This window comes from Homalodisca vitripennis, unplaced genomic scaffold (assembly GCF_021130785.1).
Source record: "Homalodisca vitripennis isolate AUS2020 unplaced genomic scaffold, UT_GWSS_2.1 ScUCBcl_6331;HRSCAF=13499, whole genome shotgun sequence".
Taxonomy (NCBI): domain Eukaryota; kingdom Metazoa; phylum Arthropoda; class Insecta; order Hemiptera; family Cicadellidae; genus Homalodisca; species Homalodisca vitripennis.
The window spans coordinates 62038-74047 of record NW_025782445.1 but is presented as its reverse complement, the minus strand read 5'-3'; the positions used below and the strand labels follow the sequence as shown (position 1 = coordinate 74047).

The following is a 12010-nucleotide window of genomic DNA, read 5'->3' as shown; positions in this document are numbered from 1 at the left end:
ACAATTTTTTTTGTAAAAATAGTTTCATCTATTTTTCAGCTTCTTAATATAAGTATGCTACTTCTTAATCTAAAAAAACATTTCAACATAAATCACAACTACTTATAGTCATATTACAGGAATTAGAATGACAGCCCAGTTTAGTTTAAATCAGCAATGTCACTTGTCCATAAAAGAACAATTAACACAAAATAGCAAATAACGCAAAATGATGACGAATCATGGACATATTTTTTGTAATAATAGTAGCATCTTTTGCATCTTTGCTTACTCAGAACTATTTAGTTATCAATATTACTAATCACATTATATATCGAGGGCGTTGCAAGGCGTAGTAGTTTGTCCCACAGTTAATATATTAGAGTTATTGAAACTATACATTAAGTGATTTTGAATATTGAAACTATACACAAGTGATTTTGAAGTCATGAAGTCAAGTCTGTCCTTGCTTTGGTTAACAATTTTATATCCAGGTAAGTGCATAAATAACTTTTAAATGGACATGATGCTATGTTATTCAATATATTGTAACTAACAAAATGTAATTTCACATGTTTTAAAAATGAGTTTTCACACACTTTACTAATAAACATTCAATCTAAAATAAAATGTTTAATAAATTACCGCATGTTCAAAGTTTGTATGTATAAGTTAAAATTTACTCTATGCCTCTAACCATTATTTCAAAAATACAATAGAGAGTGTATAAATATCTAATTAATCAGCATTGCTTGTTCAATGACAATTTTTAATAATCATTATTACAAAGTTATAACATATGAGAAACTTTCATCACTGTGTGGTAATTTTTTACGAATATAGCTTGTATGGTTTAAGAAAGAATGGAAATTAAACATTGCATCATTTGAATACAAATCTACATGTATTATGTATACATTAATATTATGTGTACATGTATGTATTAATAGAAGTGTTATGTATACATATTAAACATGTAAAATTTTAAGGTTAAAAGAGGAAAGACTATTTTACTTTCATTTACCAATAACTGGTTTTTTCAATAATTTAATAATTCTGGAGTAAAACCATTTCAAATAATTGAATTTCCGCTTTAAAAATAAGTGTCCTTAAAGTATTTAGTCAACACTTTAAAAAAAATATTTTTATACTATCTCAAAAACATTTTTTTTTAATTTCATAATAGGAGGTGAGTCATTGCATAATAACAGGAAAATGTTCAAATAAACATAATTCATATTTTATTTAGCATCTGCACAATTATTGTGAAAACACACAGATTCATTTTAAAACCCACGATTTATTAATGAATTACGTTACAAAATTGCAATTTGATATTAAGCATTTGATCAAGAACTTTTTTAATCAAGAACTGACAAGTGTAAATAAATAAATAATATTTTTTACTGATTTTATACATTTCAGAATTTGTTTCATTGTATGGTTAAATTTGACAAAAACTAACAATAGCCAAATGAAACACATTCTCAGCAACAATAATAATTATTAACAGACAAGTATTTCTTAATTCAATAAAAGAAGTTGTACACATTCATCCAAAACCTATTGTACAGATTTAAACAATATTTTAACATTATTTACAGTCACTTCATTGTTATTTGTAATAGACTATCTGTACAGACTATATGTACCAAGCTTTTTGTTTACTTTTCATAAATAGTTAACTAAATGAATTATTTTTTGTTTTGTTGATTTTCATAGGATTTAATAACACCAAGAGCACTTAATATAACAATTAATTAACAATGGAAAATTATAATGCTGCCAGCATAACTGTTCACGCATCACAAAATCTTACAAAGAAGGCAAGGAATACTGTACATTCCTCTGTAGCTAAAAGAAGCAAAGTCTGTTTGTAAAAACCTGTTTACTGATTTTTACGTAAATAATCCTTCCTGAAATATTTAAAAGAGTTCTGACATATCCTACAAAATACTTGAATAAATATTCCCCTTTTACAAATTTAAGAGACAAAAATTTATATTTTGATTCAACTTACAGCGGTGGTGAAAGCCATTCTTTCTATGCACCAATATTTGTTTTGATGAGAAACTCATCTGCAGCATCAACTCTCGAGGAATTATGATGGAGTTCAAGAGCCCATGTTATATGATTAATCATAATATCTGTTACGGAACAAGTAAGTACTAGTCCACGTTGAAAATCATATTAACTAGTCAATAGTCAATAGTCAAAAGTTCTTTATTTACATCAGCATAAAGAAGTGTAATGGCGTCAAAATTTACAATGAATTAAAATCCAGGTCTCTTCCTTTACAATGTACTATTTACAGAGTCAAAAAATTCTGTCATGGTGTAAAAGGGTCTCTCCATGAGCCAGTCTTGAAGGCTTTTCTTCAAACTCATTCCCTCCAAGATTTTTCAGGTTGAGAGGTAGGGTGTTGAAGATTTTTCTTCCCATGTAGGATGGTTTTCCTGCTGTACCGTGTAGTATGGTGGTCCAGGAAGGAGGTAGTCAGTTGCTCTCCGGGTGTTGTGGGAGTGAGTATCCTTAGCTCTTGGTAACTCCATTTCAACTGTCTGGACAACTACAGAGTAGATGTACAGTGCTATGACAGTTATGAGTTTTAAAGTCTTTAAAGCTTCTCTGCAGCTTTCAAGTGGTCCCAGATTCTGCCAGGTGTCCTTATTGCCTTTTTTTGGAGGAGTAAGATCTTGCTATAGATTATGTGCAGATGTTCCTCCCCATACTGATATACCATACCTTATATGGGATTCAAAAAACAGCATGGTAAGTTGTCTTTGCCGCTTGCAATCCTCCTATCCACTTAATTCTTCTTACTGCGTAGAATTTCCAGATCCAAGCTTTTTGGTCAAACTGTTAATATGATTAGTCCCAGGTAAGATCACCCATCAATCACTATGCCTAATAGTTTTGATTGTTTTTTCTATTGTGATGTTTTGGACGTTAGGCACTTGGTCTTGTCTTCTGCTAGAAATTAATTTGGGTGGTCTTTGTTGGGTTGATTGCCAGGTCATTTTTCAGGTAGTACTGCAGAGTTTTTGTTTGTTGATGTGACAATGTCTGCATGCAGGCCCAGTGTGGAGTCATTTTTTATAAGAAGGGTTGTATCTGCATACATAATAGTTTTTACATTGTCAGTGTTGATATAACTAATACTGTACATATTTTTCTAACAGCATTTCATTTGTTGAAAAATAAACTTTATTGTTATTTTTTAGCGTGTTAATTAGTAGTGAAACTACTGTCCATTTAACTTGTACTTATTTGTAAAAGTAAATTGTCCTTTAAGGCTTGTCATTACTAAAAATGAATAATCATGAGGAATAATCAGTAAGGTAACTAGGAATTGACTTTGGGAGTGGATGAATTTGAAGAGCACATTACATCAGGGGTTATGGAATAAATCTGAATAACTCTAAATTTGAATTAATTAGATAAGCTTAATTCAAAATTTAAAACATTTAACACTGGGATTTGAAATAAATTGGATGTCTGTTACAATGAATATTTTTTTTATTTTTAGGACTTTTGTGGGAGAATTTCTATTCCTACAGATTTTTAAATGAACGAATAATTTGGTTTAAAAAATGTGAGGTTATTGCGATGGAACATTCTAATTACAAAGTTGAGATACTTTTTATTAAAATGGTTAGTAATAAGACTTGGAAAACTAAAAATCTTAGACGGATATAACGTTTATGTTTAAATTGACAAATAAATCTCACGTACACTTTGTTAAAGTAAGGAAGCAAATGGTTAATAGTTTAGTACGGTCCTTATATGACTAACATCAAGATGGATGACATTGGCTCTTTTGGAAATGAAAATTGCAGTGGTTATAATACTGTGTGATCCTGTGTGCAATTTGGGATATGTGGAGTGCATGCACTACCAAAATAAAAATATTTTGGTTATTGTGACTTTGAAACATGTCCTAACAAACGACACACAAAAACTGTAAATGGCTATGTTTAAAGGTAAAATTGTTTGTTTAAAAACTTCAAATTATATGTTTACAGTTTTTGTGTAAAACATTACATAAAAAATCTTGCTCTTTAAAAGATTAAAAGAAAAACAGTGTTTATTCAGTTTGACTTCTTCATAATCAAACATGACTTTAAGAAATTACTAAGGGATTATTACTGGCTTCAGACATAATAAAACAATAGTAAGTGATTATAAATAAAAATCCCAAAAAGCGTACTCAGCAAAGAAAATAATTTATTGTTCCAAAACCACCTTAAAATAATTTTTTTACTAACAAAGTTTTATATTTATTTGAAGAATTTATGGAAATATACAAATATTTTAAATAAAATATGATTGATGCTGTTCTACATTTTGTACAATTTTAAATTTAATTGTACAAATTATAATAAATAAAGTTGTTTTGAATTGAAATTGTTAAATAAACTCTTCACTAAAACCAAGTTAGAGAAGTGTATTCAAGATTCAAAAGTTTAATTTTCATCTAGGCAAGATGTAGCCAGAAACAATTTGGGGGAGGGGTCAAAACGATTGGTTTTTTTTCCTGTAGTGGACCACAAAGTAAAAGCAAGTGCAGTCAACCACTTATTGGCTTTTTAATTATATTGTTTCTTTAAAAGTTCTTGACTTGTTTTCAATGTTGAGAATGATCTTTCAGCAGTACATGTTAGTAATACTGAATTATTTAAATAATAATAATCGTTTCCTAAAACAGTAATTGAAAAAGTTGAATATTTGGGGGGTCCAGACCCCTTGTACTCCCTTGCTGGCTACGTCTTTTCATGTAGGTGCTGTATACACGTGCGGATGTACTCGTTTTAGTATGTCTAAAATCCAAGACTTATTTTTTGGAGGTTAAAATAAAATTAATTTTGAGTATTAGAAAGTCAAAACAAAGAGATTTTTTAAATAGAAAAGTACAAAAATGTGTATGGTAAACAAATATAGAGTAAAAAGGCTATTGTTTTAAAAAAAAACAGACAGATTTATATAAAGAAAGAAACAGGATTTTTCCGGACATTTGCCATCGTTCAGTGAAACAATAAATCAGTAACCTACAATCTGATCTCTTCTTCAGGTAAAAACTAACCTAATACATAATTACAAACTAGGTTAAAATAAACAAATTATACCAAAGCGTTGTGGCACACCTAAGTCAGGAATCACAACCAACATGATGTTTGTCAACTTCACTAACTCTAAAAATATGCACTTAATAAAAAACTATACACAACACTTATTCATTAAAACTGAAATACAGAATACAGGTCCACAATATGTCTGCATTCCGTCTACTAACCACCTACGACTGACCAGAGGGCACTAGCCAATGGCAATCGTCACGGCAGACAAAAACAAGATGGAGTGAAATAAAAAGGAAAGAGGGACAGGAATGGGCCCTTTTTGTTATTATTGGTTCATGCTAGATGAACTTCAAAAAATCATATTGTGACTCCGCATTGGTTTATTACAAAAATATGTGATCTTTTTGATACTTTTGGTTTTCTTTTTAGTTCATTTTTTTAGAATTGGCAACCAAAGCGGCCTAATCTTGACTGATGATTGACTGATTGGTTGGTCTGGCCAATTTAAATGTATGTTGGCTTTATCCCATTTCATATGATGGTCTTCAGACCAACAATGGTGAGCAATTTTTTGACTTTTCTGTGAGACCCTTTCTTGTGTTTACTTTGTGTTCTTTTATCCTTACGTTTAGTGGTCTTTTTGTCTCGCCTATGTATTCCCTATTGCAACTACATTTTATACTGTAAATTCAGTTTTTTGGAATCCCGTGTGCCATTTTTTGGTTTTGTTTTTTACGAGACTTCGTCTGAGAGTATTGTGTGTTTTTAAATGTGGTTCTAATGTTATACTTTCTACCTACTCTTCTCTAATTTTTCTCTGATAATCCCGACACATAAGGGATTGACATAAACGCACATTTATATCATAATTCTGTTCTTCTGACTCAGAGATGATTCTTCTGGTTCTTTTTTTGCACTTATTTATTACTGATTGAGGGTATCCATTGCATCTGAGATCCGATTCAACTTTCTTAAATTCCTATTTTAATCCATCTTTATCTGAGCACATGCTTCAGATTTATATAGAAATTTTCAAATATGGAAATTGGTGTCAGTCAAAGGGCATGTATATTGTGTGACATAAAACCATTCCTTTTAGAAGGTCAAGGTCACACGACACCAGACTTATTGACAGACTTCTTATCTTCTTCTCAATCACAGAGAACTTCCTCTAATTTTGGTTAATCATAAAATTCTTATGTATCTGGGTTAACTGTTAGACAACTATATGATAAACAGCACATTAATTTTACCTACAAGCAAAAGTCATAAATTTAATGAGTTGATTAATTTGACTAGATGGTTTATTGAAATATAGTATTAATTGTTTAATTTGGATTAAATTTTTTATGTTCTTCTGACATTGCACGCTTAAATCATTTGCAGTCCTAAAAATTCCCAAATTCCTAAGCGCCTGTTGGATTTACTGACCCTTTGCGAGAAAACATGTTTAGACTTTACTTACACCGAGCGGTAATGACAAACTGTCAAAAAAATTGGCAAGTCACCACATGCCTCTCTGTTTTTAAACGTGTTTTCTATTAATGTCTTTTACAAGTTGCAATACCAGGAACATTGAATGAGGTTAAGTAAATGATTATTATTTTACATATATTTATAAATATAGATATTAATAATTGATATTGTATTATTATATAATCAATCAACTGTAATAGTTTTTAACTTTTTGAGGTTATGTTTTACGATTTTAGGTAAAGACGAATTTAGGTTATCCCACCTATGCTGTCCCGTCATGAGGTCGGTTGAAGGAAACCTACTGGGATTACAAATGAGTGAAAATTGTAGGTTTCCGAACAGAGTTTTGTAATTTTAAGTTATGAAAGAAAAATAGTAACATCACATTTTTTTCATATTTTGTTCCCAGATTATGAGACTATAAATGTTGGTCCATGCCCTCGTCCTCCAACTGAAAAAACAAAAACAATTCAAAGCACTAAAGCTTCTGGGCTAAAGAAAGCACGCACATAAAGTTATGTTTCATATTTTTATTTTCATATTAAAAAGTGTAAGTAATTTAGAATTTGTAAGAACAAGAATTTATATACTTTATAATTTTGATATGTTATGTAGATTTAGTTTTCCCTCATGGATATAAGTCCATACAATGTATATTTATAAAGTAATTATTTTTAATTTCATCACGTAACCTATGTGACATATGTGCTATTCACTTTGAGATTTCTTTAATTCTTAAGTGTATTATCTTATTTTGTAACCACAATAACAATCTTTCTAAATATAATTTATTTTTCCAATATCATTATGAAGTAGTTTAGGAGAAGTCATTTTAATTTCTTTGTATTTGTTATAGTACAATAGAAAAATGCTAAAGAAATAAAATACTATTTTTATTACTTGTATATTTTTGAAAACCATTAAACATTTGATTTATGAATTTATGGTGTTTTTTTTTATTCTTTGTTGTAAATACTCTTACCAAATCTCTTTATAAATTCAAACTCAAGCCCAAAATATTTTAGTGAAGAGAAATATGTGATTTGTAGACATCTTGCTCAAACTAATAAAATGATAGTGGTTTATATCATTCTGTGTTATAAACTTTTTTCATTGGAAGTGTCAACAGTCTTTGTCCAACAATTTAATTACAGAGAATAAGTTATATACTCATTATGGAAAAAAATAAATGTTATAACCAAAAAAATGGTAACTAATTATTTTTTTAAAATCTATTTAACCTCTAGCTATGCTTTCATCATCCTCAGTACAATTTGTTGTGTTGAACTTCATGGCCTCAAAGGTGACATCACGAATTTTTAATTTCCCTGCATGAGGTCCAGGAAAAAAGTGGCCTCTAACGAAACACTTTTGGATCCTTTCAAAAACCGTAACTTTATGAGAAACCTTTACTGGATGACAAACTTGTGGTACAGTATACTCAGAAAACTTACCTTGTAGATATGGAGAATCCACTTCAAAGACAGTGGAGGTTGTTTGAAGAAATCCCCAACTCCAGATTCAATTTATTCTTTATGAAGTTTCATTGGAAACTCTTAACAATCCTTTCTGGAGAATTGTACAGCAGTGATTGCATAAATTCAAGTTCCTTAACCCAGGCTGTTGTATCAGAACCAAAAGCTTATAACTACCAAATATAATGAGGATAAGAATATGAATTATTAAAGTATATGCATGAATTGTGGCAAAATAATTTAATTTTTAATGAGATGAGAACTATTTACAACATGTCTTTTGATAAAATTTTTCTAAGAGAAACACTTTGCTTGGTAGATTAAAACATGTATTTTTCCCCCCCTTTTTTTTGGCACAGTTAATTTTATTTCTTTGTGTTTTCATTAAATATTATTTTATTTTACTTATCAGTTAATATCATATAAATTAGGCAATTTTGCTTATATTCATTACAGAGTATGAAATGTTAATAATTTTACTTGGTTAGTATTCCATTCTTGTTAATTTTCTGTATATGAAATGAAGTTGACTGGCAGAGATGATTTGATAGGACTAACTCCACCGTGCTTTTTCATTTCTCGGATGGATATCAACAAACAGTTTTGAGACTGCAAATAAAGTCCATAGGGTGACGAACCATAAGAATATGAGACTAAAATAACGAGTACAATTTATTACTTCCCATTAACAACACTGGCGCCTAGTATCATTTTGTTCACATCAACGAGAGCTCTCTTGGCCAACTCCCTCATCTGGTATTCTGGTGAGTGATCCGACTCGATGGATGGAAGGAACTTGATCTCCTCCTCGAGGGCATATTTTGCCTCCTGGAGGTGTTTAACGTTGTTGTCACGGCGATACTGTTCCAGGAGGGCAGAATGTAGCTCATAATGGAGCACTGCCGAGTACAATCCCAACCTTCCATGACCTGGGTCCACCTTGCTGGTCACCGACATCAGGTCTCGGCACATGTCTGCAAAGGCACAAACCTCAACTATGTGTCTCTAATCCTTAAGATAAACTACCATTACCATTCCCGGTAATTTTACTGTTTTGGGATTTCCCTGAAAATTGTAAATGGGATCTGCTGTTCTCATGAAATAACCAAAATTAAAAAATGCAAAAATAATTTTTTTTACTACAAAATTTAGTTGATGCTACACTACTCCTAGTTCTACTGCATACTGTCCAAATCTGATCATTCCTCTAAAACCTCTCATATATTTCATGTACAATTAGCTTATGATAATGTGAAACTATAACTCTACAAAGAATTAATTTAAAAGAGACAGCTGGTTAGATTACATATTTTCTAAACATTTAATGTCATAAACTATATCTCTTCTTCATCCTTTTCTCCTAGACTTACCTCATAAAACCTCTATAGAAACAAACAACTCTACAGTTGCTCATTACTCACTGATTACTCACTCATTAATAGCAATCATATATTTTAGATTCACATCATAACCATTATCATAGTATAGAGCTGAGACTTTTATTAAACTTTATAACTTTTTAAATTTATATCTTTAAAATTGTAAATGCAGAAAATCAATCTTTGCCTGATGTAGCAAGCTATTTTAAAATCATTAATTTTGTAGTCTTTCTAATGATAAAATTATTTAATTCTGTTCTTACATAAAAACTAGCACTGAAGTGTGGCTTCGCTCGCAATTTCTCTGCAACATTTCATATATCTGAATAGCTCCCACGATTTCAGCACTACTTAAACAACAGTATTTTTAACTAATGTGGATGAACTCCAAAGTCAAAGTCTATAGTTTTTTTAGTGAAAGCATTTACGGTGTAATACGATGGAGTCCTATATTTTTGAAATGAAAGTAGTTATATATCTCGTACACATTTTTAGTGTTTATTGTTAAGAGGATCAATGGTTAAACAAAGCGAGTAATTCATTCTTATCTCAAGTTTTTGCTCTCACAGGAGCATTTCTGGTTCAAATTAATGGTAAATGAGCATTGCCTCCACCAATCATATTAAAGCCAAAGAAGTAAAAGTACTGACCAGTTTTCCTGAGGAGCGCTCGGTCCGTGATGTCAGAGTGCAAGTAACCCTGTTGGTGACCGTACAGTTTGTATCAGGGAGTGTTTGATCTTGTAGCAAGGTAGTGATGAGGATTGCAGCACGGTCTCCAGCTTCCTCAGCAAGTCTTCCAGGCGGTCCACCGTCGGCTGATTCTGTATCAGAACAGAGCATGTCACAAACTTGTTTAAGAGTTGTGTACTGAAACATGCATGTTATCACTAGGTTGAAAACGATCATAAGTGTAAAAGATGGATTCCAAGCAAATCCGATTAAATACAAATGAATTTATGGGGCTGTAAAGATTGTAAGTAGTGTCCTTTATGGACTCTCATACATTTTTTATCGTGAGTAGATTGTGCGTAATGTGACATATGTGGTGAACTGTCCAGGCACAATAAAAAAGGGTACAACGGTAAACAGAATCACATCCCATGGATTTTTTTTTGTGCACAACAAATAATATTACAGATAAGTTGTTTTAAAAATAATTGATATAGTAATTTTTGTCCTGACCAGGCTGTGGTTAATGGTTCAGGCAGTTTACCTGGGCCAGTGCAAGTTGTTCTTGTGCCCTTAGCGAAATGCCCTTTTGCCAACACCAGTACTAAATCATTAGCTTCATTCTCTTCCCCACACATAACAGAACTTCTTCCATGGTGTGTTTACAAAGACTAATTACTGATATAACAGGATATTTCCATGTTTGGTGGTTGGTGTTTTTTATCCCACATATAAATTTGATAAATAAAACAAAAAACTACTTTGTATTTCAGTATAAAGAAATTTTATTTCCTAAAATATAGAATCTATCTATCATACCATTTATGCAACTTCAATGTCAGCAGTTGAGTAGTGTTTCTTTTCTCCTTAAATATGGAATACTTACTAATATATTAGCGTCAAAACTAGGCGATGAGTGAGTGACCCTTCGACATGAGTAAAAGGTTTAGGTCGAGTAGTAGGAATGGGAATATATCAATAACGCAGGAAATGTAAAACTTTCAAGGCCACACATAACCACAGTGCGTTCACCAATCACCATTCATCGCGCACTAACTCTGTTGTCATTGCTGTTACATAAACGGTAGCAAAATAGGTTTGAAAGGATAATAGGATTTTGGACATTTGGCATCGTATATATGTTACAAAAAATGAATAACACAACATTTCAAGGATTGAAATCTATCCTCTTCATTAGGGAAAAAAAATAGTTAGTTCATTACAAAAGAAAGAAAAGAAAAGATAAAAAGTAGAGAAAGAAAATGGATAACACATGCGCAAAGTCTGCTTGTACATTAAATAATTATCTAGTTAGATAATGTAACTTGTATATTTATAGATAAATCTACTCTCTATACGATTTTAAAAGTGGGATAAAAGAATAGTGTAGACTGATAACGTTGACATACGACATTATGTTTCATGATTGGTGTTACTTTGGTTTTAAAACACCCCGCTTATTTCATTTTCATTTCATTTATTTATTTCCAAACAATTCATGAATACAATTGACTTACAAAATGGTTAAAACGAAAATTGGAATAATATCTGCAGAGACTCCACGTCTGTGTGCAGGATTAGAGTTCTTAAGTCAGTCCAGCAGCACTAATAAACTTATTTATTTGAACTGTGTTAGCTTACATTAACGTTAAATAAATGAACTTCTAAATGTGATATAATTTTAAACTAAAACCATTGTATACATCCAGCATATATATTTGTAAAAAAAGTAAACACGACATTCTACAATATTCTATTAATTAATAAAGCTAAAGAGGGTTAATCCAAGAAGTAAGAGAAAGTTATATGCCACTTTAAATTACGTAGACCAATAGCTTAAAACCTAGGTCTGGAACAAGGTAAGAATATGCTACACCATGTTTTGCGTAGCAGGCTTTTGCTGATGTTACATGCAAAATTTTAAGTCTATAGCTAATTTCATTCTCAAGAAA

General features: G+C 31.0%; 1 long non-coding RNA gene across 1 annotated transcript; it reads left to right on the top strand.

The window, feature by feature from the left end:
- Positions 1–458: 458 nt before the first annotated feature.
- LOC124373756 lies at positions 459–7473 on the top strand. The gene is made up of 3 exons (XR_006923470.1): positions 459–473; positions 2002–2140; positions 6943–7473. It is a non-coding gene; the product is annotated as an uncharacterized LOC124373756 (long non-coding RNA).
- The last annotated feature ends 4537 nt before the right edge of the window (positions 7474–12010 follow it).